The 27,658-nt window shown below is 36.5% G+C and overlaps 1 non-coding gene across 1 annotated transcript; it reads left to right on the top strand.

The window, feature by feature from the left end:
• Positions 1 to 16,060: 16,060 nt before the first annotated feature.
• LOC141694026 (small nucleolar RNA R71) lies at positions 16,061 to 16,167 on the top strand. The gene has a single exon (XR_012563359.1). It is a non-coding gene; the product is annotated as a small nucleolar RNA R71 (small nucleolar RNA).
• Positions 16,168 to 27,658: the final 11,491 nt, after the last annotated feature.

Below are 27,658 nucleotides of genomic sequence, written 5' to 3'. Positions count from 1 at the left end.
TGACAGATTTTAGAAGTTGCCGAATGACTTATTCCTTTTCAACAAAGAATATGATTTGGAGGATCCAAACCTGAAGTTCCTACTTCCTCTCCCTAAAAAGTGGGATTTTAAAGTCACATCAATAAGGGAACAACTATCAACTTGAGAACACACCTCTAGATGAGATCTATGGAGTTCTGAAAACTCATAAACTAGAGATGGAGCAAAGAAGCAAGAGGAAAGGATCAAAGGCTAGACCAATTTCACTCAAGGTTGAAGAGTAGTCAAAGGAGAAAGCTAGGAGGAAAAGCTACTCCAAAGGGAAAGCCATGATTGCAAATTCATATACTAAATCATCAAATTCTGATGATGACTCAAATACTGATACTGAATCAGATACTGACAATGATCATAAGAACAATGAAGATATGGATCAAATGGCTGCCCTACTTGTTAAAAGCTTCAAGAAGATGGTCTACAAGAACTTCAGGAAATGGAGAAGATTTTCCAGAAAAGGTTGCAGTTTCTCAAACTATGATAAGAGGAACAATATGAGAAATAATGATGGAAAGGAATCAAGATCTAGAAAACTTGACAAGTCAAAAGAGAGATGTTATAACTGTGATGGAATCGGACACTTTGCAGCTGACTGCAGAAAACCCAGAGCTGAGATGAAACAAGACTTGATCTCAAGGAAGAGAAACTGGGATGATTCATCAGATTCAGATGATGGAGTCAATTATGCTCTCATGGAAAAAACTAATGCTGAGGATAATATTGCCGAATTAAAGGTACCTCAGACTACTCTTGCTTTTGATACTGATGATATCTATGAATTAAGATTATTTCTTAAGTATCTGCATGTTAGTTTTAGGGATCAAACCTTAAAGAATAATAGAATAAAGGGTGAAAACTCTGTGTTAAAGAAAAGAAATGATCACCAAGAAATTGAGTTGCTTTCCATGCTAAAAATTCAAAAAGAAAGAGATAATGTTGTTTATGTTAAGGAAAAATTGTTAGAAAAACATGCTTATCTAGAGACGGAGCTAGCAAAAGAAAGAGAAGTCATTGAACGTTGGACTAACTCAGGAAATTCCAGAGAATGGTTGTTGGGGATCAGGATTAGGACATTCAGCTAGATCTAATTCTGATAAGAAATGTGGAAAAGAAACTGAGATAATAGAACCAATAAAAACTGATAGGAAGGTCAAATTGAATAATGATCAAATAAAGACCATTAAGTTTAATCCTAGTGCTAATACTGTTAAGTCAATCCCTGAGGAAGGTACAACCTCAGCACCTAGATCAAACTTAATTACTGATCATACAAATTCAGTAAATATTGGTTCAATGACTCAGAAATAGCTTAAGCAAAACCTGAAGGATCTACACATGAAAGACAAGAGGAAAAGGTCTAGGAAGATTAGAAATGGAAAGGTAGGTGTTAACAAGAATGAAAATTATGTAACCCCGCCTAATGCACCTAGAAAGACATGCTCAAACTGTGGTAGCACTAATCATCTTTCTAACTCTTACAAGAAGAATAAAAAGATAAATATTGTTTCTTCCAAATCAGAGTTTAGAAATATAATAGTAAGATATAAACCACAGAGTCCTTGTTTTCATTGTGGAAGTGTTTGGAATTCTATTTATACATGTAAAGAGTATCATAGTTTATATTACAATTATTATAAACTGAAACCCTATTTAATTAAAACAAAATCCATTTCTGCATGTATAAATACTAATAGTAAGGATGTTAACATAAACTCTGATAAAAAGTCTCCTGTTGCAGGATCCAAACAAGTCTGGGTCCTTAAAAATACTAACTGATTCTAATTACCTGATTGCAGGGTGACAGGAGGAATGCTCTAGTCTTGGACAGTGGATGCTCAGGACATATGACTGGTTATAAATCCTTGCTATTAGAATTTGAGGAGAAGGCTGGCCCAAGCATTTCTTATGGAGATGGCAACTTAGGAAAAATTTTGGGATATAGCAAATTAAAAGTTGGAAATGTCATCATTGAAAATATAGCTCTAGTTGCATGACTCAAGCATAATATGATTAGTGTGAGTCAAATCTGTGATAGAGGTTACCATGTAAACTTCTATGAGGAGCATTGTGAAATTATCAGTAAGTCTGATGGAAAGATTGCATTGACTGGTGTAAGACATGGTAGTTTATATGAAGCTAGGGTCTCCACAAGTATTGATAATTCAAAAGTTTGTCTACTGAGTAGAGTATCTGTGGAAGACAGCTGGAACTGGCATAAAAGACTTTCTCATCTTAACTTCAACAATATCAACGAACTAGTGAGGAAAGATCTTGTGAGAGGATTTCCCAATGCAGTTTTTACTCCTGATGGCTTATGTGACTCATTCTAGAAAGCCAAGAAAATGAAAACATCTTTCAAGAGTAAAACTGAATCCTCGACTCTTGAACCATAACATCTAATTCATGTTGATCTCTTTGGTCCAGTGAATGTTATGTCAAATGCCAAGAAGAGGTATGCACTCGTAATTGTTGATGAATATACAAGATACATATGGGTGTATTTTTTGCACAACAAGGATGAATCTCCATACATTCTTCTTGATCATTTGAGGGAGATGGAAAAAGGATCAACATACAAAGTAAAGATCATCAGAAGTGATAATGGAACTGAATTCTAGAATAGCTCTATGAAAGAGTTCTGCAAACTCAAGAGGATAAAATAAGAGGTTTCTGCTCCTGGAACTCCACAACAAAATGGAGTTGTTGAAAGAAAGAATAGAACTCTAATAGAAGCTATAAGAACCATGCTAGAGGAAGCAAGATTGCCTACTTACATCTGTGCTGAGGCTGTGCAAACTGCTTGCTTTACACAAAATGCAAAATTGATCAACAAGCATGAAAAAACACCATTTGAGATGTTGAAGGGAAAGAAGCCAAATTTGAAGTTCTTTCATATTTTTGGTTGTAAGTATTTTGTTCTCAAAATTCATCCGGAGCAGCTAACCAAGTTTGATCTGAAAGTTGATGAAGGAATATTTGTGGGTTATCCGTTGACCACAAAAGCCTTCAGAGTTTACAATCTGAGAACAAGAACAGTCATGAAATCTATACATGTATCTTTTGTTGACAAGAAGATAACATGTCTAGAAGATGCAGATGACCATGACAAATTGAGATTTGAAAATGAAGTACCTTATGCTGAACTTTTAAATCATGACTCTGATACAGTAAGTCCCGATATCACTCAAAGCTCTAAGGTTCCACAAAACGGTGGAAATACTTCAAACACTGAAGCATATTTTGAGGGGGAGAAACATGATTCAAATCTAGAGACTACAATAAGTGATTTATCTCAAGAGACATCAGTAGAAAGATCATTAGACTCATCTTCTTCAAATCTTGATGAGTCAAATACTGATAAAAATGGTAACACTGATTCAGGGGGAGTATTAGTCGCTAAACACGCGCTAATAATTCACGCACGTATACGCGATCACAAGTAATATAGAATTATTTCTAGTTCATTCCCACAAAGACTGGTTTAGGTTAACTTTGTGATTTATGCACTTATGCAACAATGATATGGCTATTATTCAATTCTAAGACAAATAACAATTTGGGTTTTGATTATACTACGATTAACTATTGAGAATTATACTAGAGAACATTAACTAAGAAATTAAAGAGAGTTGAATAATATATAACACAAATATGGGATTCTAACTTCATTAAATACTTCATTTAATAGCCTTTTCGTTCTTAACCTTAGCATGCAATGGTGATGATACTAATCAGATAACACGAAACTGCTAAACACCAACTTTCGTTGCACGAATAACACATGATTACATATGGCAAGTAAGATGGCTAAAATTACCTACGAATCATGCATAACAATAACACATAAACCTATGCTAGCATGGCAAGTTCTAAATCCTTAAATTCGTTGTCGCTTCATTAAATATTAACACACTATCTTATAAGTCCGCAACGCTCATAAGACGAATAAGCACAACCAATACTAGGTTATCATACAATCACCACACACTAAGGCATCGAAACAAATTAACTAAAGAAATCCATAAATAAATCCGCTAGAACCCCACGATAACGATTAGCCCATAATCAGACTCATCATCAACGTGGGTTTCGATGAAAGCATGGTATAACAAACGTAGTCTTTATACTAAATAAATAATAAACCAAGTACGAAACAAGAGTATAAGTTCAAAAATAAGAAAAATAGCATCTAAAGTTACAACTTAGAATAAAGAATCACAAGTATAAAACTAGATCTTCTTCGCCTTCGTTGAATTGTGCTATACGGTCTTCTTACGCCTTCTCCTTAGCTCTGGTATGTCTCCTCTTGAAAAATGACCTTTATTTATGTATATATAACAACCCATGCATAGTAGAAGTCCATCCAATCAAAATCCCACAAGAATCAGGATTCTAAATTCATGACCTGGCGCGACCACGCGCTTAACCAGCACGGGCGCGCTTGACGAACGCGGGCGCGCTATATTTCTGCTCCTCGGGCGCGGGCGCGCGCTGTGACAGCGCGGGCGCGCCGATCTTCTGAAAAAACTTCTTTTCTTCTTTTCTTGCTACAATGAGTTGGTCTTCACTAGCCTTTATTCCTTGGACACCATCCTAACACCATATTAGCATCAAATCAATGCTAATTCACCTGAATTCCGAATTAATGTCTGAAATACAAAAACACTCGAAAACACATTAAAACACCAATAACTTGAGTACAAAAAACACCAATTCAAAGCTTAATGGAGCGTTATAAAGTGTCATAAATGCCACTCAACATACCCCCAAACTTGAATCGATGCTTGTCCTCAAGCATAAACAGACTCAAAGAATAGGAGGTAAAAATGCATGAATGCAACTATATGTATGCAACGATCCCCATAGAATAACTAAACCAATCAACAAGCAACATCTCAACAAAAGCAGTTATTCACATAAAGATCAATCAAACCGTACAAATCAACTTACAAACCAGAGACGTGCATGTGTGCAAATGCTTATAGATATACTATCACAACTAGATCAATAATCATGACTCACTACTCATCAAAGCAATCGCAAGGTTATAAATAAATAAAAGCTAGACTCAAAATAACTTATGACACTTCAATTCTTATATTAGAGTTGTATATGGATTCACTCTTTTATTCATAACACATAAACAACATAAATATGCTTATTTGACCGTGCAATGAGTGAGGTCCACAAAAGACTTATACAATAGTACCCATGTAGCGAGCGTTAGGTTAGCGAGTCCCGGACTATAAAAGCCTTAGGTCACTAGGCACAAAGTCCCCTAAGAACTTAATAACTCAAGTACTAAAGAGCCCACTCGTGATCAATTATACATAACACTTATATTTTTTTCTTTTTTTTCTTTTTTTCTTCTATTTTTCACAAATTTCTGAACGAGTGCGTTTCGCTCCATCTCATTCAACCCTAGACTACTCATATAAATATGAGTTGGCTACCAGCCATTTGACACCTAGCCACAAGAACTAGCAATGAAATCCAATTTTATCCAATTTTTAAATATCCATGTTAATTTTTTATTAAGAGAATATCCTAAATTCTATATATAAACAAGCGATTAAACCTCGACAAACAAATAAAACATGACCATAACCTAGCACTCAAGCAACATATAGGAATTAGTGAAATACAATTATCTTTAGCATGCAAATTAATTCGATAAGACTTAACATCACTAAATACGACATCACTACACTAGCATCAATATCACAAATCAATCGGAAAAATCATCTACGGAATCATGTTATTATGCAAATTCATGAAACTATATGAACAAACTAGCATAAAAAACTATAAAAATAAAAAAAACTACTACATGGAAAACATGCAACTATATGCACTAAACTATCATGAATATGCAAACTATATGTGACTCACATAAAACATATTCCTTCAACTACTACCCCCAAACTTAAAATTTTTACTATCCTCAATGAAGGTAATATTAAGAAATCAGGCATACTTACTCGGAATCAGGATCCTCACCCCCAATGGGTGGAGTGTCAGGCGTGTCTGGAGGTGGATACACGGAGTCCTCACCAAATGCTAGCCACTGGATGTCAACACCTGTGGCTCTGAAAGCAGTCCCTAGTGTCTGGGTGAGATCACGTGCAAACCGACTATGGATGTCATGCATCGCATCCATCCTCCTCGCTAGACGCCTATACTGTGCCATACTCATACCAACTCCAATATATGCTCCTGCTTCCTCCTTCTCCTGCTGCGATGGACCAGCCTCTTCACCCAACTGAGATCTCCAAGCTATTCTGCTCGTCTGAGCTACCCCAGCAGCTGGCCTCCCACCAGGAAGATGGTCAAAAGAATACCCAAGTCCCTTCAAATCAGGGTTGCCTCCATCACACTCTTGCACCGTTAAAAAAGTGGTGTTGGCAATCAGAGCACTCGAAATCTGGAGCTGCTCGTGTGCTGGCCAATGAACACCAACTGCCACACACAGCTTCGTCATAATGGACGCATAGGGTATAGAACCCGTAGTACTCCCTCGCAAAAATCTCCAAATATCTTGGTGGATAACCATACCAAGGTCCACATAGTCACCCTGCAGAATACCCCACAACAACCGTGCACACTCCACAATAACATCATGCACGTGAGAAGATGGCATGATGTTAGCACAAATAAACGAATTACATGCACGTGCAAACCTGTTCATGCACGAAGCAGGGAACGTGGAATAATCAGTTGTGCCCCTCTTGAACTTCCAATGAGTCTCAGGCACACACAGAGTAGCAACTATCAAATCCAAATCAAACTCCTCTGGAGTCTTCTCGTTCTAAATGTCCTGACCAGGCTTCCTCGCGGGCGAATCAATCGCCCTCCTTATCGCCTATGTATTGTACTCCACTGTCATCCCCAACCACAGTGAAACCATTCTTCTCTGCCTCAGCATTAACATAAAAATCATGAACCACACTCATGGGCACAGCAGCGAGTGCCTCGCAAAAAGCAACCCAGCCCATCTCCAAGATCATCTCCAACAACTTACCATATTTCCCTGATGGAATAAAACCACGCTTCTTGGCTATAGGCTTTGAGAGAAGCCTCGTATACTCCGCTTCAGCCTCGGGAGGTGAAAACCTTGGCCTCACACCACCTGCACTCGAAGAATCAGTGGTGCTGCTGCTTACTTGAGTTCATTGTCTTTTGGGTGCCATTGGGATTGAATAAGAGAGAATAAAAGATAAGTGTTTGAGAGAGAATTATGTTTGAGAATTTGAGAAGTGATGGAGAAGTTTGTGTATAAGTGTATGTATATATATGAGGTTGGGAGAGAATTAGATATGCAATAGAAGTGGGATTGATTATGGGAATAGTGGGCATAATGGGTTTGATTTGGAGAGGGAAAATTGGGATGTAGAAGAGTAAAATTCGGGTAAAAATTGATTTTTTGGAATAAGTCCCGATTTTCTCTTTCCCAGTTTTTTTCGGATACAGGTGGCAGCGCGGACGCGCGCTACCTCAGCGCAGGCGCCCTCTGTTTCTGGAAAAGTGGCGCGGCCGCCACGCTTCTTCAGCACGGGCGCGCCGTGCTACTGTAGTTGGCCCCAAATTTTTTTATTTTTTTGATTTTTTTGTGCTTTTCTCCTTTCTTTCTTCTTCCTATATCGACTAATATACAACAAACTTGGGTTGCCTCCTAAGAAGCGCTTGCTTTACGTCGTCAGCTTGACGTAGTAATGCGAGATCAAACGGATAATAAAACGGCACTAACCACCATGACTTCAACTGTGTCACCATAGTAATGCTTAAACCTCTGACCATTTACCTTGAATGCTTGGCCCAGATAATTCTCAAAAATCTCCACCGCTTCATGTGGAAACACAGTTTTGACAACAAACGGCTCTGACAACCATGACTTCAACTTTCTAGGAAAAAGACGGAGAAGATAGGTAAACAAAAGAACTTGTTGCCCCGGCATAAATTGTAACAGCCCAAATCCGAGGTCAAGATTTGGTGTTACTAAACCATCTTTACATAATATAAAATCATATACAAATGACCTCTTAAATCCGGATCATTTACAGGTTATGGTATGAAACAAGTATCTAACCTTCTACAATTTACAATAACTAAAATACAAGTTTAAATACCTTTGTACTAATTCCCTCGTCTAATTTTCTTACATCTTCATCCTCTTGCAGCGGAGATCTTTCTAACTTCTGCTGTCTATCAAAAGCTATTCACTTTATCCTCATTTGTTTCTGAAAGAAATAAGAATTTACAAAGCAAGAGTGAACCAAGAATGCCTAGCAAGTATATAACTGAGTTCCAAGCATCAATATTAAAGGAAAATTTTTGGACAAAATCTTTAAATAATCTTAGACAATTCCATTTATTTGAGGCAGTTGAGCGAATAAACATTGGCCATTATCAGCCCTTAATTATAAATCAAAAGTGACGAGCAATTCCCAGATTCATCTCCTGAATCAGGGTTTTGTCCGGTTTTGGAATCATAAAACCTTTCGAGAGAGAATGCCGTTAATTGAGATCAATAATAAATTAGACTGAACACTAGTTCGCACCTATATCCTACTGATCAGATAGGATACCGTGCAGATCTATATCTCACTATATAGATCCATTCGGGTACCCAGGCACTATCACCCAAGGGTCCGGTCCATCCTCGGCCTATAGGATCCAGCTCATCACTGGCCCGCACAATAACCATCCAATCCGTAGAGTATTTTGGTGTCAAATCTTTTTGATTTCAAAACACCCCAATTCAGGGTTCGTAAATAACCCGGAAGAATAGGTATTTGCTCAAGATATCAATCAATAATCTAGGAACAATAATGAAATGAACTTGCATAATTAAGAGTAATTGCAGCGAAATATAAAACATTTAACTATTCTGAACTTAGAATAGGAATGAAGTAATTATAGTATATTACGAGAAAAGTTAGGAATACTTGCCTTGATAAGCTTTAATCGTTATTACTGGTTGATTTTGGTTCAACTTGAACGTTCGGCTTTATCATCAAACCACTACCCTATTCTAGATATACTCCCAACACCCAGGTCCTTCGATTGGAACCTTGATGAGCTCGACAATTAACCACTAGATCATTCTTAATCCGATGTCAATCCTCGGGTCTTCCGACTAGGACCTACAGGGTTGAGATACCCTAATTCAGATAATTGTCTAGTTGAACGTAATATCACTATCACTTCTACCCATACAATTTCACAACCCGACTCATATTTATATGTATTATTGAAATACACATAACAATTATGGTTCACATCTTCGAAACTCAGTTCGGTAGGTATTTTCGGAAAGTACGTATACTCGTTGTTTTGAAAAAACAGGGTAATCGATTATTTATAAAATATCTTGTCACGCCACGTAATTATGTTTCGTATAATATAATTATATAGTCCCATTCGACATTTCTGATAATTGTAGGTTACGTCCCAGTATTTTCGGAATTAATTTCCCGAAAATCGGGCAGCGTCTCCTTTGTTTATCGGCCTACCCATCAAAATTAATCGACGTCAAATCACAACAACAAACGCAACACAATCCAATTCACAATCCAATTCACCAATCCAAATCACCGATACGAATTCAATTATTAATTATTATTATTTGTTTTCATTTCAAAATTAATTTCTCGAACTAATTTATTTAATTTATAAATGTAGGACTCAGATAAAAATCATCATCGTTCACCGTCGGCTCATCACCGATAACGGTAAAATTCGCGGGTATCAAAATAAACCCGGACGTCCAACACGAGTTCTACCGATATATCGTAATAATTCCCACAAAATATATTTTATTTTTACGAATTGATTTAATTTAATCTCTGCAGGAACCATAAAAAAACAATTATCATAAATAATCGAATTAAGGCAACATGCAACATGAAATATACGAGCACAACACAAGCAGCCCGTACCCAAGCGCCGCCAAACTCACCAGAAAATGGTGAGGGTGGAGGCAGGCATAGTACTACAACCTGACTAAAATATACACACATATACGTATGTATATATTTATACCAATCACATAATAGAAGCAATACCACAAAGAACAAGGCGTGCCGGAAACAACAGGGTCGCGGCGGCGGCATGAAGAACAGGAGAGAACAACAGGGAGGAGGGGAAATAAAAGAAAATGAAAGAAAAAGGAAAGGGAGGAGAGAATGGGCAGAGATTGGGGAGAGAGAGTGACGAGCGAGAAAGAGAGAGGGCATGCGATGTAATTGGAGCTAGAGAGATAAGGAGAGAAAAAGGATGAGAATCCTTATCCCATTCATTTCGTTATTACCCCAATTTTATCCTGAAATCAATATTTTGTTTAATGAAATTACGAGTAAAATAACCCGAAATTTCATGAGGTTAGCCTAAAATTCTGGATATAGTTTAAAATTATTAATATAAAATTCCTACAATTTTTAAAGCATTTTTGGAACGCGCATCGGACCTGTATTTTAACGAACTAACAAATAAACGCGCGAGTGAATAAAAGCCAGAAAATTACCGGAATAATTTTAAAATTCTCGAAATATTCCAAACTTAATAAAATATGGATTTCATAACTTTTGAAGAATTCTGGAATTAAATATTGATTTTACAATTAACTAAAATCAGAGTATCATTTAAAGATAAATAATCAATAAAATATTGATTTCTAAATTTTATAAACTCCTAAAACTAATAAATAAAATTATAAGACAACTGAAATAATTTTATAAACAATTTTAGCATTTAAGAGAACAAATATTCAATATAATCATTTTAAAAGCATAATGAATTCATACAGCTCAATAGTTAATTATACAATTAATCTATGTACTCAACCAATCAAACACAATTAATAATATAGCAACACATAGCTGACAGAACCATCACAAATTTTATTTATTTAATAATTCGATGATTACATTTACATATCGGATCCGAAAATAGATTACTTAGCCGCTAAGTAACTATACAGATGATACAATTTATTACCAGATTTGGATAATCATCAAAACTGAGCTTCCTATAAAACACTTTATACGAAGATAAAGTAATATTATCCCGTCTTTCGAGATTACGGGTTTTATCGATCTATAAAAATGATTAGCGTATCGAAATTTTTACACAGGGACTCGTACGGGTCAAACCGTACCTCGGATTGGAAAAGTCAAAACGCGGAAAATGTTCATAATTATCAGATTAGGTTAGGAAGGAGTTTTCGGAAGAGTTTTGGGTTGTAAAAATGCAAAAACGGTTGAAGTCGGATGATTTTCAATTCTAAAAAGTAATTTTATAGTTACTTAAAAATTATTATTATTAATTCTATAAGTCCTTATAAAATCATATAATAATCCAAAAATTACCAAAATTATCTATATTTGATTCTGGATAATTAAAATTAAAACATCCTAATTTTATCATATATAAACACCCAAACTTCAATATCAATCATTATACAATTCACCAAAATTCACATAATAATTATTTATTAATAAAAATAATTACACGATATTTCCCGGATGTTACACAAATGATTTGAGCACTAGACCCCTATCGTGCCACCTCCTGACTTTCTCCTTATAGATTTTATTGTTTTCATATGCTTGAAGTCGAAACTCATCGAGTTTATTCAATTGAAGCATTCTCTTCTTACCAGCTGCATCCAAATCAAGATTCAACTTATTCAAAGCCCAATACGCTTTATGCTCAAGCTCCACCGGTAAATGATATCCCTTACCATAAACCAACTGAAATGGTGACATTCCCAACGGAGTCTTATATGATGTTCTGTACGCCCAAACAACTTCATCCAGCTTCAAAGACCAATCTTTTCTCGACGGACACACAACTTTATCTAAGATGCGCTTGATCTCTCTGTTAGATACCTCAGCTTGACCATTCGTCTGAGGATGATAAGTCGTAATAATGCGATGATTCAGATTATACCTTTGCATCATAGCAGTGAACTTGCGATTGCAAAAATGCGACCCTCATCACTGATTATGACTCTTGGAGTTCCCAATCTCGTGAATATCTACTTGTGAAGAAAATTAAGCACTACCTTCGCATCGTTCGTTGGCAATGCCTTGACTTCAACCCATTTTGAAACATAATCAACCGTCAACAAGATATACTGATTGTTATAAGATGATACAAATGGCCCCATGAAGTCAATTCCCCAAACATCGAAGACTTCAACCTCGAGAAGCACATTAAGAGGCATCTCATCCCTCTTGGACATATTACCCACACATTGACATCAATCATATTTTAAAATGAACTTATGAGAATCTTTAAAAAAAGTCGGCCAAAAGAAACCTGCTTGAAGAATACGAGATGCTGTCTTTTCTCCACCATAATTTCCTCCATAAGCCGTTGAGTGGCAATCTCACAAGATCCCCCCCGTTTCGCTGTAAGGAATACATCTCCTGTTGATTTGGTCAGCTCCTTGTCGAAAAAGAAATGGCTCATCCCACATATACCACTTCACTTCATGCAGAAACTTCTTCGTTTGAGCGGAAATCAAATCTGGAGGCATAATGTTACTCACAAGGTAGTTCACAATGTCGGCGAACCACGGTTCTTCTGCTTGCACTCCAAATAATTGCTCATCGAGAAAAGATTCGTTAATCAAAGACTTATTTTGTGAAGTAGTCATTGGGTCCTCTAAACACGAGAGATGATCGGCGACTTGATTTTCAGTCCCTTTTATGTCCTTGATCTCTAATTCAAAATCCTGAAGTAAAAGAACCCATCTAATCAATCTAGGCTTCGCGTCCTTCTTCGAGATGAGATATCGAATGGCGGCATGATCAGTGAAAATTGTCACCTTCGTCCCAAGCAGATAAGATCGAAATTTCTGAAAACCATAGACAATAGACAAATGTTATTTCTCAGTAGTGGTGTAGTTCAGTTGAGCACCATTAAGAGTCTTACTAGAATAGTAGACTACATGAAATATGTTGTTCTTTCTTTTCCCAAGAACTGCTCCAACTACATAGTCACTTGTATCGCACATCATTTCAAACGGTTCAGACCAATCAGGTGCAGTTATGACCGGTGCCGTAATTAAACTCTTCTTTAATGTCTCAAAAGCGGAAAGGCACTCATCATCAAACTTGAAAGGAACATCTTTCTCTAGAAAATTGCACAATGGCTTCGAAAAATTAGAGAAGTCCTTGATGAAATGCCTATAGAAACCCACATGACCAAGAAAACTCCGAATTCCCTTTACAGAAATTGGTGGAGGAAGATTTTCGATAACCCCCACCTTGGCTTTGTCCACCTCAAGGCCCTTACTAGAAACCTTGTGACCCAGAATGATGCCTTGGCGCACCATAAAATGACATTTCTCCCAATTGAGAACCAAAATGGTCTCAACGCACCTTTTCAGCACTAACCCAAGATTGTGCAAGCATTCACCATAAGAAGTTCCAAAGATCGAGAAATCGTCCATGAACACTTCTACATTATTTCCAATCATATCAGAGAAGATAGCCATCATGCATCTCTAAAAGTGGGTGGTACTCCATATAGTCTAAAAGAAACTCTTATGAATACAAAAGTACCAAAAGGATATGTGAATATAGTCTTCTCTTGATCTTCTGGAGCGATACAAATCTGATTATATCCTGAATATCCATCCAGAAGACAGTAGTAATCATACCCAACCAATCTATCAAGCATCTAATCAATGAAAGGAAGAGGGAAGTGATCCTTCCTTGTGGCCTTGTTCAGCTTCCTATAATCCATGCAAACTCTCCACCCCATGACTGTTCGTGTAGGAATAAGCGCATTCTTCTCATTTTCTACCACAGTTATACCACCTTTCTTTGGCACACACTGAACTGGGCTCACTAATGAACTATCAGAAATAAGATAGATGATCCCTGCATATAGCCACTTGAGGATTTCCTTTTTTCATAACCACTTTCATGATCGGATTTAGCCTTCTCTGTTGCTCAACAGTAGGCTTGCTTCCTTCATCTAGCACAATTTTGTGCATGCAATAAGAAGGGCTGATTCCCTTGATATCTGCTATAGTACAACCAATTTCCAATTTAAATTCTCTAAGAATTCTCAAAAGCTTCTCCTCCTCGCTACCTGAAAGGTCAGATGCAATAATAACAGGCAAAGTAGATGCATCACCTAAAATGCATACCTCAAATGTTTAGGTAAAGGCTTAAGCTCAAGAGTAAGAGCTTCCTCAATAGATGGCTTGAGGCGCTTTGGAGAACTTTTCAGCTCCTCCAATCCAAGAGATTCAAAAGGCATATCCATCTTTCGCTTCCAGGGAGAAGCATTCAAATATTGCAAGTGCTCTTCACCTTCGTCATCTTCACTATCGGAATTCCCCAACAAGGCTTTTTCTAAGTCATCGGACCTTAGCAATCGATCAAGTTCAGAATTAACCACAGAATCGACCATCTCCACCTTAAAACACTCCTCATTTTCCGTAGGGAATTTCATAGCATTGAATATATTAAAAGTTACATCCTGATCCAGCACTCGCATGGTGAGCTCACCTTTCTGCCATCTATCAAGGTTCGGCCAGTAGCCAAGAAAGGTCTTCCCAATATTATGGGAATCTTCTTATCCTCCTCAAAATCAAGAATTACAAAATCAGCAGGAAAGATGAGTTTATCCACCTTGACCAAGACATCCTCCACAATACCTCGCGGATAAGTAATAGAACGATCGGCCAACAACAAAGTCATATAAGTAGGTTTAGGATCAGGTAAGTCTAACTTCTTGAAGATTGATAGAGGCATCATATTGATGCTAGCTCCCAAGTCACATAAATATTTGTCAAATGACAATTTTCCAATGGTGCAAGGAATAGTGAAGCTTCCAGGATCTTTAAGCTTCGGAGGTAATTTCTGTTACAACAAAACACTGCATTCCTCCGTGAGAGCAACGGTCTCTAAGTCATCAATCTTTACCTTCCTAGAGAGAATACCTTTCATAAACTTCGCGTAGCTAGGTATTTTTTCAAAAGTTTCAACGAAAGGTATATTGATGTGAAGTTTCTTGAACACCTCCAGAAACTTCGCAAACTGCTTATCTAGCTTTTTCTTCTGCAGCCTCTTAGGAAAAGGAGGTGGAGGATAGATCTGTTTCTCCCCTTACCCTCAGGAGGAGTGTGCTCAATAATAGTCTTTCTTGATTCCACTTCTGCTTCCTTCTGCACTTCTTCTTCTTCAGCCTCAACTTTAGATTCTGGAGTCTTAGCTTTTTCAGGATTTGTAACCCTACCAGACCTCAATGTAATTGCCTTAACATGCTCCTTAGCTTCCTTCTTGCCCGACACTTCAGTATCGCTTGGAAGCATGCCAGGTTGAGGATTCAGTAATGCATTGGCAATCTTCCCAATCTGATTCTCCAAGGTCTTGATAGAAATAATTTGGCTCTTGCACATGAGCCTCAACTCCTCCAATTCAGATTTTTCATTAGCTTGCGGTAATTGCTGAAGTTGAAGTTGTTCCTAGGGGCATATTGTGGTTGTTGAAAACCAGGAGGGTTATACTTCTTAGCTGTGTATGGCTGATAAGGTTGTTGCACCGCATTCTGATTGTTGCTCCAGCTGAAGTTAGGATGATTGCGGTTATTGGGGTGATAAGTGGTTGGAGCTTGCTGCTGTGATCTCTGAAAGTTGCTCACAAATTGAGCTGATTTGCTAGAAATAACACACTTCTCAGTTTTATGTGCCCCCGTACAAAGTTCACAAACACTAGTGATTTGATTAACTCCATAATTAGCCAAAGAGTCCACTTTCATCATCAAAGCTTGAAATTGAGCAGCTATAGCAGTAGCTGTATCCACTTCCAGAATTCCTGCTACCTTGCCTTGCAACATTCTTTGCATAGGATTCTGGTATTCATTAGCTACCATGAGCTCAATCAAATCATAAGCTTCATTATAGCTTTTGGCCTATAAGGCTCCACGAGACACTGCACCGAGCATAGGTCTAGACTGTGCGCCCAAACCATTGTAGAAATAATTTATAATCATCTAATCAGGCTTGTCATGGCGTGGGCACTTCCTTAGCATCTTGTTATATCGATCCCAAGCCTCACACAGAGATTCTCCAGTTTGCTGTGCAAACTGAGTAAGAGCATTCCTGATTGCAGCAGTCTTCACCATAGGAAAGAATTTAATGAGAAAATTTTGAGCAAGATCCTCCCATTTGGTGATAGACCCTGGTGTTAGAGAATGTAACCAACACTGTGCTATATCCCTTAGAGAGAATGGGAAGAGTCGTGGCTTGATAGAATCTTCAGTCACACCATTGAACTTGAAAGTGTCGCAGATCTCGATGAAATCCCTGATGTGCATGTTGGGGTCTTCTGTAGGAGAACTCCCAAACTGAACTAAGTTATGTATCATCTGAATCGTGCTCGACTTGATCTCAAAAGTGTTAGCCGAGATGGCTGGTCTGGTGATGCTTGACTGAATATTATTAATCTTGGCTGAGAATAGTCCATCAAAGCCTTGGGAATTTCTGTTTGTTCTCCCATCACTACTAAAGCTGGTTCCTCGACTTTCTCTTCTTCTTCTTCTACTTTCTCTTCGTCCTCAAAAACTTCCCTTCGAACCACTACATCTTCCTCCTCGGCTTGATCCAGAGTTCTCTTACGAGCCCGTGAACGCGTATGCATACACGCTCGCTAGAGTACCTGAAACACGATAAGGAAAAGAGTAGGTATGTAACAATGTCTGAGTCAATGAACTTTAACAATCACTGATGACAAACACATAAACTAAAAGTTAACACCGTGCCTCCGGCAGCGGCGCCAAAAACTTGTGAGTCGCTAAACACGTGCTAATAATTTACGCACGTATAAGCGATCACAAGTAATATAGAATTATTTCTAGTTCATTCCCACAGAGACTGCTTTAGGTTAACTTTGTGATTTATGCACTTATGCAACAATGATATGGCTATTATTCAATATTAAGATGAATAACAATTTGGGTTTTGATTATACTACGATTAACTATTGAGAATTATACTAGAGAACATTAACTAAGAGATTAAAGATAGTTGAATAATATATAACACAAACATGGGATTCTAACTTCAGTAAATACTTCATTCAATAGGCTTTTCATTCTTAACCTTAGCATGTAATGGTGATGATACTAATCAGATTACACGCAACTGCTAAACACCAACTTTCATTGCACGAATAACATACTACTAGACATCCATAAAAGAGATAGAAGATGAATAGATACCAATTATATTGAGACCCTATATGTCTATAGAATTTGACAACATAATGGCTTAATGCACAAGTTATCTATCGTGATTACACAGGGTAAGTAAGATGGTTAAAATTACCTACGAATCATGCATAACAATAACACATGAACCTATGCTAGCATGACAAGTTCTAGATCCTTAAATTCACTATCGCTTCATTAAAGATTAACACACTATCTTATAAGTCCGCAACGCTCATAAGACGAATAAGCACAACCAATACTAGGTTATCATACAATCACCACACACTAAGGCATCGAAACAAATTAACTAAAGAAATCCATAAATAAATCCTCTAGAACCCCACAATAACGATTAGCCCATAATCAGACTCATCATCAATGTGGGTTTCGATGAAAGCATGGTATAATAAACTTAGTATTTATACTAAATAAATAATAAACCAAGTATGAAATAAGAGTATAGGTTCAAGAATAAGAAAACTAGCATCCAAAGTTACAACTTAGAACTAAGAATCACAAGTATAAAACTAGATCTTCTTCGCCTTCGTTGAATTGTGCTATACGGTCTTCTTACGCCTTCTCATTAGCTCTGGTACATCTACTCTTGAAAAATGACCTTTATTTATGTATATATAGCAGGCCATGCATAGTAGAAGTCCATCTAATCAAAAGCCCATAAGAATCAGGATTATGAATTCACGACCTGGCGCTGGCGCGCGCTTGACCAACCCGGGCGCGCTGTGTTTCTGCTCCTCGGGCGTGGCCACGCGCTATGATAGCGCGGGCACGCCGATCTTCTGAAAAAAACTTATTTTCTTCTTTTTTTGCTACAATGAGTTGGTCTTCATGAGCCTTTATTCCTGGGACACCATCCTAACACCATATTAGCATCAAATCAATGCTAATTCACCTGAATTCCGAATTAATGCCTGAAATGCAAAAACACTCAAAAACACATTAAAACACCAATAACTTGAGTACAAAAAACACCAATTCAAATCTTAATGGAGCGTTATAAAGTGTCATAAATGCCACTCAATAGGGAGCATCAGGAAACAATAGTGGTACTAATCAAAGAAATAACAGAGAGTTCATGGATCAAGGGGGAGGTTCTTCTTCAGAAGTCAACTTCCATCTGCAAGAAAATGGTTTAAGTCACACACACTTGACTTAATCATTGGAAACCCTGACAGTGGTGTAAGAACAAGGAAAGCCACTTAGAATGAATGTCTCTACCATTCTTTTCTATCTCAAGCTGAACCTAAGAAGGTTGAAGAAGCTCTGCAAAATGCTGACTGGGTCACGACAATGCAAGAAGAGCTCAATGAATTTGAAAGGAACAAAGTATGGAATCCTGTGCCAAGAACAAAGAACAGATCTGTAGTTGGTACAAAGTGGGTGTTTAGAAACAAAACTGGTGGTGAGGGCATTGTTACAAGGAATAAAGCAAGACCGGTTGCAAATGGTTACTCACAACTAGAAGGTATTGATTATGATGAGATATTTGCTCCAGTTGCAAGGCTTGAGGCAATTAGAATCTTTCTTGCCTATGCTGCTCACAAGAAGTTTAAGGGGTTCCAAATGGACGTGAAGAGTGTATTTTAAATGGAGAACTCGAAGAGGAAGTTTATGTTGAACAGCCTCCAAGGTTCATTGATCCAAGGTATCCAGATCATGTCTACTTACCGGATAAAGCACTCTATGGACTGAAGTAAGCTCCAAGGGCCTGGTATAAAACACTTGCTCTATTCTTCTAGAGAGTGGTTTCACAAGAGGTACAATTGACAAAACTCTCTTTCATAAATACCATGGTAAGCACTTGTTATTAGTATAGATATATGTTGATGATATCATTTCTGGATATACTAATGATAAACTTTGTGAGAGATTCGCAAAGCTAATGCAGTCCAGGTATCAAATGAGTATGATGGGAGAACTGAGTTATTTTCTGGGGTTACAAGTTAAACAGACTAATGAAGGAATCTTCATAAATCAATCCAAATACACCAAGAATCTACTCAAAAGATTTGGAATGCAAGACTGCTCAACTGCATCATATAACGACTCGTGTATTTTTGAATTATTTAAATATGTAACTATGGGAATTATTAAATAAATAGAATATGTGTATTGTTTTGACCGCTATGTGTTGTTTAATTAGCAACAATGTGTGATTTATGGTGTACCGGGTTGTCCGCATGACTAATTATGGAGTCGTATTGAATTGTTTTCATTTTCAAAAGTGGATTTAGTGCAAATTTATTTGCATAAATATTTGAAATATCTTTGAAATTGTTTTTATGGTTTTATAATTATAATAATTATTTATGGGATTTTATAAAATTTAGAAATCAATATTTCATTAATTATTTAGCCCTCAATGATTCCCTGATTGCTTTAATTTGTAAAATCCATATTTAATTCTAGAATTCTTCAAAAATTATGAAACTCATATTTATATAAATTTGGAATATTCCTAAAATTTTAAAACTATTTTTGGAATTTTTGAGATTAATTTCACCCGAGCATTGTTTCGTTTATTCGTTAAAACCGGGTACAAAATTGCATTTCAAAAAAATTATTTTAGAATTTAGAAATTTATATTTTTATAAACTTCGGGATATTTGTAACATTTTAAGTCTGTTTTCATAATTTTCTGAATTTGTTTTAAGTATAGCTCGGTTCGTTAATTGTTTAATGTGAGTATGAGTTGCGTTTTAAAAACAGCTTAAAAATTTTGGAAATTTTATTTCAGTAACTTCGAATTATTTAGGATATTTTAAGACTGTTTCGGAAATTTTTTGATCAATTTTGGTGTGCGTTATTTATAGATAAATTACCAATCAGCGTTTAGCAGACTACGTTCAGTTATAAAATAAAACACGTGTCCTTTTATTGGACACGTGGTTTGTGCTCAGGAAGGAGAGGGTGTGTCATCCTCTTTTATTCTTAATTGAACTAGCAGAGAACCTTCCAATCTCTCTAATCCTTTTCTTCCTCTCGCATGAACATATGCATATACTATATATATTTATGTAAGCCTCGGTTTCTTCTTCCTGTAAATTGCTTCGCCGCTGCAGTCCTTTTTCCGGTTCTAGTCGGAAAACCGAAAGTGGACAATGGACTAAGGATAACCTAGTGATCAGTCGACGAGCTCAGTAGAGTTTCAAAAGAAAAACCCGAGTGTCGAAGTCGAATCCAATGAGATCTAGTGGTTGGACGTTAAAGCCTGAGCGACAGAGTCGGCTCAGAATTGATCAGTAATAGTTATAAAGCCCTGTAAGGCAAGTACTTCCGAACTTTTCTTCAAGATATATCACAATTATTTTCGAACTGTTTCATAAGATGACTCTCTTATTCAAAATAACTCTTGTTTATATTGCAAGTGCTTTAAACTATTTACCCTAGAACCCTGATCTTTCTTGATCTTGAGCCGTAAGCCTTATTCTTTGTAAACCATCCTTTGTTGATCCTCAGACACCAAACCACAAAAATATGATACTACTCCCCAAATGTATAACTACCAAACACCAAACACTGGAACAAAATTGTTTGAAAACACAGAAACTTTTATACTCCAACCATTCTTTATAACATCAAAGAACTATACCTTGAAAAATCATTATTTGTCTAATACCTGATCCTTTACGGACTGAAAACTGTTTCTTATACATATCCTGATATACCCTTGTGATATCCATGAGTTTCCTTACATTTTATTCAAGTGTTTAATCATCATTGATTATGATCTTGTTGTATCGAATTATATTGTTTATCATATTGAACTGTTTTAGAATTGGATAGTTTTTTTTATGTATGGACCAGATTTGTGGTCAGACCATATCAATGGTTAAGTTAGGCCAATGTGTGCCTTGGATCCAGTAGTTAGAGCAGTGCTGTGTGCTTTGCTCGGGGTTAGTGCGTGACTGATCAGTAGCCTAACCTTGGTTTTAAAAACTTAAAATGAATGTCCAATTCTAATGATTGTTTAGAAATAAACATGATTCCTTTGAATCATCTCGTTTGAGCATTGATTAATCTCAATTATTGTCATTGTGACTTGCTGAGCTAGTTAGCTCACTCTTATGAATCTTTTTATGTATTCTACAGTTAAGAAGGATACGGTTGATAGCGAGGTTTCCCAGTTCAATGTACGAGCTAGGATTCCAGATTGAGGTGGATCGAGCTAGTAGGAGCTTATTGCAGTAGTGAGATAGTAAGATTGTAAGAATAATTTTATTATCAGTTGCAAGTTAAATTAGTTGGGATTTGGTACGATGTAATAAAAGTTAAGGTTGTGGCTTGTTTTCATACTTTAACCTGTTGCGATCTGTGGTTATGTAAAGAAGGGTCATTGCAAATAATATCTTATATACAGGTTTATATGTTGTGTTGGTGTTGTGGACCCCAAACTTCGGACCCGGGTTTGGAAGGCGTCACAGGTTGGTATCAGAGCTACAGGTTATAAGTCACTGAAACAAGCCTAGATTGTCAGGATTGGGTAGAGGGTTAGGATTAGGAATAGGAAATAGAAAGATAAGACGTTATGAGGTTGAGTGTGATTTCATAGTAGGCCTCCGGCACGGTTCGTGTTGCAATTTGGGATTCTTAACTTGTGAGGTGATTTCCAGACAACGGCAATGGCAGATCCTGATTTCCCTGTATCATCCGATCGCTTGAAGCTTTCCGCTCGAGGATCGTCATCCTTTCTCAGATTTGATTTGCACCTTGTTCCTCCATCAATATTATTGGTACTACCTTCTGTTATGGAAGTTGCCCCTCTTCAAGCTATTCTACGCTATTTTACCACCTCTTGATATGAGACGACCTATTTAAGAACCTCCATCTGTGTATTCTTGTTTTACTAGACATTTGGCTGTGAGTGTATCTCTTCAGTTTACACTACATCTTGTTCTATACCCTCAGTTTAAAACTTGTCCTATGAAGCAATTGTACCTATGAGGATGGATGCGGGAGTCGTAGTAAATGGTGAGTATTGAGATACAAATAAAGGTGAGAAGAAGTTTAGAAAGAAGATTCAAGTGTTTCGGAGGATAGCTGTTACCTGGTTACAAGAAGCTATTAGTGATTAGGCCACCCATGACTAGCTTGTGGAATAGAGTAGATAAGTGTTGAAAATAGAGAGTTAGAGAAGATTATGGATCTGGAGATTTCTTGAAATTAGATAATGGTGTTATGATGATGTGATATATATTTTAACAAGATGATGTGACATTAGCCGACTTGTTGACTATTGGATAGTCTGTTCCACTTAACAATTGTATAGTGGATATCGGGAGTATTATCAGTATGGAAGCTTAATGTGAAGCTACGAAAAAGATAGCATGCAACGACAACTGAAGTTTCGTCGATTAAGGAAGGTAAATGGACACGATGAAGGAGAAAAGGTAGATTGAAGTGAACGGACCTTTATCTGATCATTTATTTAATTCGGTACCTTGTTATATGAAGGAAGGACAACAACCAACTCATATAGTAAGGACAACCAGGTTTGTAATTTTCAAAATTCTAAAACAAGTTTTTGAAAAAGATTTTTTTCCTTACAAATTTTTTTTTTAAAAAAAAAAGCCTTTCTGAATAAAATAAGTTTTAAACACTGGTTGTTAAGTTACTACTTGAGTTTCTTGTTTGTTAGAAAACCCGGATTACCTGGAAGGGTATTTGTTTCAGACTTAGTATTGTTAATTCAGAGGATAAAGTAACCCACGATTATGAAGGAGTTGATTATTCCTAACAATAAGATGCATATATTGTTTGATAAAATTTACAACAGAATCACCGTACGGAGTAACTATACATTCAATTATTAGGACTATTAGAGTTCGAAGAATTTATTGATTTAACAGAAGCCGGAGCGTGATCGAAGAAGATTGGAAAGATTTCCAGACCTCTCTAAAAGAAGAATATTATTAACAAAAGGATCGTTATGTCGAATGGTTTGTGGTTATTCTAAATTAAAAGAGGAAGCCCGAAGTTATCAGATAAGAACGCCATTATGATTGAATTGTTAAAGTATTATACGTGTAGGTGCGATGTTAGGGATGTAAGACTTAACAAGTAAGAATCTACCATAATGCTTAATTTACAAAGACATTTCAGCGTACTTTCTAAAATTATTATATGGAACAATGGGAATATGATCGAACAAGCTCGAAAGATGAATACAAGTGAAATGTGGATGGTGACCAATGGTGTCGTTCTTGTCTTCAATATTGCAGCGTATATTCCTTTTTAATTCCTAAAAATATATGAACTTCTTTTCTTAATAAACTCCTTATGATGATATCGAAAAGGAGGATATGGCATTCCTTTCAAATTTAATTGTTTTCCTCAAGTTTTGCTTTCTGATTGGGACAAATAGTGTTATGATGAGACACTTTGTCAGAAAGACGAAGAGTCGGGTGGGACGCCACCTAATCATGTGCTGTATGCCAAATGGTATGAAAGACTGACCATCTTAAATACCAATATGGTTGTCTCATTCATATTCAAATCCTTGTTTCTTCTTTCTTTTCAACTCTAATTTTTGTTGAATTATGAATCTTTCGAGTTGTTTCGTTGTACTGTCGTTATTTGCAAGAGTTTTTCAACATAAATTAACGTATTATGGACCAAGCGGGAAAAGTTCCATCTACCTCTCACGCATGGAAAGCAAACAAGGACATATGGCGAGAATTGCAAATCACTAGCCCCAGTAAGGGATGCACTAAGAGTCAAGGGAATCTACTCCAATAAGGAATACGTCTCCAAGAACGAGAGTTTATGATTTGTCTGTGAAATATGTTATTCAGAATACGGATGCAGTGATGTGAACGATTATTGTGGATACCTTACGCGTTAAAGTATTAAAAGATGTGAGAGAAACTTAATTTTTTTATCTCTCAAGGTTTTGTTGATTAGATGAATTACCCTATTGAATCAATAAGATTATGATCAAAGGACAAGCAAGTCAAGAACGTGTAATTGTTGAATAAGTAAGTACCAATGGTGGAATTGAGATTTCTGGTAATAAGTTGTGAAGAATTGATATCATTTGAAATAAGAGGATTTGACATTATTCTACGGAATGGATTAACTATTTAAGCATGATGCCCAGACCAACCGTCGTGATGAAGAGATAGTCCTGAAGATGTCAAATGAGAATATGATAAGGTATAAAGGAAGAAGGAGGGTAAAGAATTTGTTAATGATGATTACGGTGATCAAGATGTGAGCATTATGGTCATTATGGGATAAATAAAAGTCAAAAGCAAAAAAAATTTGAAGATTTGATAGCAATTAAGGAGTTTCAAGATATGTTTCCAGATGAGTTATCAATATTTCCTCCCGATAGAGAAATAAAACTCGCGATTGACTTAGCACCTGAGACGAAGCCAGTAACCAAGGCCTTACGTAAAATGGCACCAGTTAAAATGAGGAAGTTAGCAAAGCAGATGCAAGAGATGCTAGAAGAAGAAGCGATTAGACCCAGTGTATCCTATGAGGTGCACCGGTACTAATTGTGAATAAGAAAATGGAAGTATGAGATTATGCGTCGACTAAAGAAAACTCAACAAGTTTACTATCAAGAGTGAATATCTGTAACCTCGAACTACTGATTTGTTTGATCAAACAGAAGAAGCAAAGTATTTTCTAAAATCGATTTAAGATTTGGGCGTTACCAATTGGAGATTGAACCTATAAACATATCAATGATAATTTTCAGAACTAAGTACTGCTGTTATAAAGTTCTAGGGATGTCATTTGAATTAACCAATATACCAATAATATTTAAACTTGATGGACAGAATCTTTAAGGAATATCTGGATGAGTTGTAATTGTGTTACTTAAAGTCAACGGAGGACCATGTGAAGCATTAAATGATAATTGGGGAGTCAGAGAAGAAAGAAGTTGTATGAAGTATAGTTCTTATCATAAATAGTCAATGTGGAGAAGGTCAAAAGAGATTCAGCAGAAATTAAAGTTGCTATAAATGAAAAGAGACAAGAAACACCAACAAAAGTAAGAAGCTTTATCATGGGCCAGTTACTATCAAAAATTTGTGCAAGATTTCTTGAAAGTTGCAATACCTTTGACGAAGCTAACGAGGAAAAGCAAATGTAGAGGCAGGCGATAAGCAAAAAGGAAAGAATGAACATTGAAACTGTACCAGAAGAATTATCTATGGAATTTTAGAAGTTGGAGTTGGAAGTTAGACATATAATCTCAAGGAAACAAGGATGGGTTGTATGACCTTTTAGTCAGAATTGCTAAGAAAAGATAAGGAGATGTCAAGGGAAGATAATGGATCATGATGTTAACAGTTAGTAAGAGGAAGATTATGCACCCAGAAGAACAATCACGATATACCTAGATTTTCTTCCAGCACTTGGATGCTACAAGTAGAAGAATTAAGAAATGAGATCCCACAGAGAATTCACAATATAAAGTATTTAATTTATTGAAGAAATGCCAAGATATATGGAATTTAAAGAAAAATAGTGATAACCAGGTATAGGAAGGAAATTTCAAGATGGATTAGGAAGCGTTGGGCATGTCAAAGAATTAAGGCGAAGTACTGGAGGCCTAGTGAATAAGGCAGACCAAGGAATGGTTTTACGAGAAGCAAATCGTAAAGTGTACCAGTGATGTTGAGGGAGAAAAAGGAATGAAATTATGAGAGTATGTACTGGTTATCAGGAGTTTAACAAAACAACGAATAAGAATAAGTGACCCATATAAAGAATTGATTACTTACGAGACCTAATTCAAGAAGTATGTTATATCTCGGGGATTAACTTAAGATCCGACCCGAGAACATATCAGAGATTACGATTAAAGTGAGTTAAGAGTATTGCAAGCTTTGGTGATATTATATGAAATAACAAGTGTATCAGGTGACTATAAGGAATTAAGGAACGTGGTGTATAAGGAGTACTTGGATAAGCAAATTGTATCTATTAATAATAACATCCTCAGCTATTCAAGGAATAAGAAAGTCTGTGTGGAATGCCCAAGAATTTTTCTCCAAAGATCCGAAGGAAAGCAACTATATGTTGAGTCTTCAAAAATGAAATTTTGACTAAGGTTAACAAAAGCTTCTAAATTAATCCATTAACAACTACCTAAGCAAAGCCGTATGGTAGCAGATGCCTTATGCCGACAGAAAGGATTGGATGTAATTAAAACCACCAAGGAGTTAATAACTGAATTGGAAAGAGTGGAATCTGAAGTTCAAATACTTAAAGGTGATAATACATGAATATATGAGATTACTTTTCAGCCTTAACTGATGGAAAAGAGTAAGAGATGTTTAAATGTTTGGAAACCAAGTTGAAAACGAGCACCGCCTATCACCCTTAAACGGAGGGTCAGAGTACGGAAGTGATTCAAGAAATGTAAGATATGTTGAGAGGTTGAGTTTAAGGAAACACTGGAATGATAATTTATCATCGATGTCAGCTTTGGAATGCCACTTTACCAAACTTCCTGTGAACGTAAGTGTAGGTCCCCATTTTTATTGGGATAAAGTGGGAGAAGGAAAGTTGTCAAATTCTAAGTTAATTCAGCACAACAAGAGCGTAGTGATATTGATTGAAGCAGCTCGGAGTAGACAAAGAAAGAAGGCGAAATGGTATCGAGAGAGAATATGAGTATAGAAATAGGACCAATAGTGTTAGTACAAGTTTCACCTTGAAAGAGACTGGATAAGTTTGAGTAGAAGGGACAGGTTAAGTCCTGAATTAATGAACCATTCGAGGTATTGATAAATATAGGTAAAGTTGTTCTTGAGTTGATGTTACCGTCACACCAGTGTGCACATATAGTGCGTTTTACCCGTCAATGTTAAAGCGATAAGTATCTGATTTGAATTAAGTGAGTGATTAGGAGCCAATGGGCTCTTGTCCAAGTTTATTCTGCATATAGTGATTGATCCAAATTCTTGATCATTAAAGGCGAGTTATTGGAAATGATAGTATATCCATAGTAAGTACATTTGAAATCCTTGAGTAGAAGAGTCTACTTGGGAATTAGAGTTAGATATGCTTGACAAATATCATCACTTGTGTAACTAGACCAGATTCTGAGGACAGAATCTTTTTAAGGGGGGAAGGATATAACGACTCGTGTATTTTTGAATTATTTAAATATTTAACTATGGGAATTATTAAATAAATAGAATATGTGTATTGGTTTTGACCGCTATGTGTTGTTTAATTAGCAGCAATGTGTGATTTATGGTGTATCAGGTTGTCCGCATGACTAATTATGGAGACGTATTGAATTGTTTTCATTTTCAAAAGTGGATTTAGTGCAAATTTATTTGCATAAATATTTGGAATATCTTTAAAATTGTTTTTATGGTTTTATAATTATAATAATTATTTA

Source organism: Apium graveolens, chromosome 10 (genome assembly GCF_009905375.1).
Source record: "Apium graveolens cultivar Ventura chromosome 10, ASM990537v1, whole genome shotgun sequence".
Taxonomy (NCBI): Eukaryota; Viridiplantae; Streptophyta; class Magnoliopsida; order Apiales; family Apiaceae; genus Apium; species Apium graveolens.
Note: the sequence above shows the minus strand (reverse complement) of the source record. Positions and strands in the feature narration are given on the sequence as shown.